This window comes from Fukomys damarensis, unplaced genomic scaffold (genome assembly GCF_012274545.1).
Source record: "Fukomys damarensis isolate Sample0158 unplaced genomic scaffold, DMR_v1.0_HiC HiC_scaffold_23, whole genome shotgun sequence".
Taxonomy (NCBI): Eukaryota; Metazoa; Chordata; class Mammalia; order Rodentia; family Bathyergidae; genus Fukomys; species Fukomys damarensis.
The window spans coordinates 63,080,112-63,083,230 of NW_022900935.1; positions in this window are offsets into that span (position 1 = coordinate 63,080,112).

Sequence of the window (3,119 nt, forward strand, 5' to 3'; positions counted from 1 at the left end):
TCTGAGTTCAATCCCTGGTACTTGAAAAAAAATTTCACCCTAAAGCAGGACTTAAAGGAAAATAAAGCTTTCCCCAGCCTTGGGCAGTCCCCCCATCTTGGATCACACCCCACTTCCATAGTGGAAATGCCTTGCTCTGGTACAGGTAAAATCAGCAACCCTGTCCCATAAACTAAATCCATGTCATCTTGTTCTTACAAGATTCACAAGACTCTATCTTCTTTCAAGGCTAAGTTTCAAAACTATCTCTTGTAGACAGATAAGTTATGTAGAAATATTGTAGGCAGTCACATAGGATTAGGTCCTTAAGAGTTTGAAGACAAAGACAAAACACACCACAGTGGTGACTGGAGACACATCAGCTGAAAACCAAGTCTCAAGATAAAGACAGGATGACCAGACCTGCACACTTCCTCAAATAAAAATCACTGGGCGCTATGAAGTGTACATAGACATCAACCAACCTGATGGGTGACCTGAGACCTCTGGACCCACCATTTCCTAGGAGGATCTTTGTTCTTTCCATCCATGCCTGTTATATAACTTGTTTCCTAATTGGACCATCATTACCTAAGTGACTGTACTTGTAACCTTATTGGATGATCATGGCTATGGCCCACATTGTACCAATGTGGGTTTTACCCTATAAAACTCCTCTGTAAAGTGGGGTCCATGGCTACCCACTCAGGCCCCCCCCCGCCGGAAGCTTCACTATCAATAAATACCTTCCTACCACTAACCTCCATTATTTCTAGGAGTCATTCTTCAATTCCTAGAGAAGATGAACTTGACATATCATACAGTTAAGATGCTAGAGGATATAACATTTCATATTTCACTCCAGTATTATTTCCTGTAACACTCCTCCTGTAACATAAACTCCTTTGCTACATCACTAAAAAGACCACCACCCTTCAATTAATTACATTTAATAAAAATAAAACATTTTCCTGTATAAAACTCAGTCTTTTGGATAGGAGTCCAACTGAGTCAAGATGCATCTAATAAATTTTCCTGATTCCCATTGCTCTGTCCTGTCTGTTTTGTTCCACCACATTTTCCTCGATTGTATTTATTTTGGAACATTTTATTTCTAGTCCACTATGAATTCAGGGAGAGCAGGGACTCCATTAGTCATTTTCAGCACCGAACTCAAGACAAACACAGCCTATAAATGGTAATTGTTCAGGGAATCTTCTAAAATAATAGTAGAACTTAAGAACCCACTTACCAACTGTGAATAGCCATGCTAATAGAGTTTGAATTCCTGAAAAGGCAGATAGGCAACATGACCTCTAAGTGGCTCTTCTCTCTCTCTCCAATGCTACTTTGGTGTTCCAAAGTGCTACTTTTGCCCTGAGCTGCAAAAATATATACCTTCACTTTCCACAGAGGAGACATGTGTTGAATGTACATTTCTGAGTAAAAAAAAAAAAACCATCATGTCCCTTGGGGAAATTAAACTTCTCAACTTGATTTAATTGAGGTGATTAGTAAGTTACACCTTGGATGTGTCTGGATGCATCGTGCAGACCCGACCATATGGGATACATCTGGTCCTCTGTCTCTGTGGCTCTTCCCCTGTGGCTGCTTTCCAGTCATCATGAAGTTAACAGCTTTTCTCCACCATGTCCTTCTGCTATCCTGTCTCTGTCTTGGTGTCAGCTGAACATGGATTAAAGTCTCTGAGACTATAAGCCAAATCAAATCTTTCATTGTTTAACTCAGAGATCAGGGTTTATGTCACATCTATAGAAAAGCTCTGGAAGATACCTGTCAATAAAGTTAAACAAATTGAAAAAGATGTCAAAATGTCTGATGTAACAGCAACACATGATTGCCTAAATGCCTGCTATTAGAATAAAGCAGACTAAAAATTTGTTGGTTTTTTTTTCTTAGATTATGATATACACTTTGGAATTAGGTCTTTAAACCCCAAATTTAAATGCTTATTTAAATTTATCTTCAAAAATGCTGTATTATTTTAAATTATAGGATATGTTTGGAGATGATAAAATTTAATTTTACTGTAAATAAATGAAACAAGGCCTCTTTGTCATTGTCATAAACACATAAGATGACTATGTAATTCTGAAAATATTTAAAATATTCTCTGTAGTTAATTTAAAGGTTTTAAAATATGGCCAAAAATGGTCATGAGAGATCTAGACATGGTGCTGTATTAATCAGAGCTCACTAGACAAAAAGATTTAATGCACGATCACAAATGTATAAGAATTGACAAGACTGTTTCCCAGATAACCACAGAGATAATGAGCAAAATGGAAATCATGATTCAAGACTCTAGAGCAGAAACTGACAAAAAAAAAAAAAGATGAGCTCAGGACCATGATAGAAGCCATGAAGGCCTAGCATAAGAAAGAAATGGAAAAAATAAATGCCCAACATAGGAAAGAAATGGAATCCATAAAACAGATTCAAACAGATATCCAGGAGATTAAACACTCTATTGAAAGTGTACGCAACAGAATAAAAGAATGCGAAGATAGACTCTCAGATATAGAAGATAAGATTGCAGTCAGTGACCATGAAAAGAGAGGTCTCTTAAAAACAGTAAGGGATCATGAGAAATCGCTCCAACAACTCCTAGATGATGCAAAGAAGAATAACATAAGACTGATAGGAATACATGAAGTAGCAGGAGAAAATACAAAGGACCTTAAAAAGCTGTTCGCAGAATTAATGACAGAAATCTTCCCAAACAGAGGGGAAGAATTTGACATTCAGATAACTGAGGCATATAGCACCCCAACTAGCTACAATCAAAAAAAATCTACACCTAGACATATAGTAATCAAGATCTCAGAAACCCAACAGAAAAACAAAATACTACAAGCAGTAAGAGAAAAGAAACAAATCACATGCAAAGGGAAGCCCATATAAAAGAGAACAACCTCCAACCTAGACTGATGTATCTTGCAAAACTCCCTTTCAAAATGGATGGGGAAATAAGACACTTCCACGACAAAGAACACCTGAGAAACTACATGAATACCAAACCAGAACTACAAGGAATTCTAAAGAAGATCCTAGAAAAGACAAGGAAGGCAACAACACCATGAGGCCCAACAGAGCAAATCAAATAGGCAAGGCAAGAA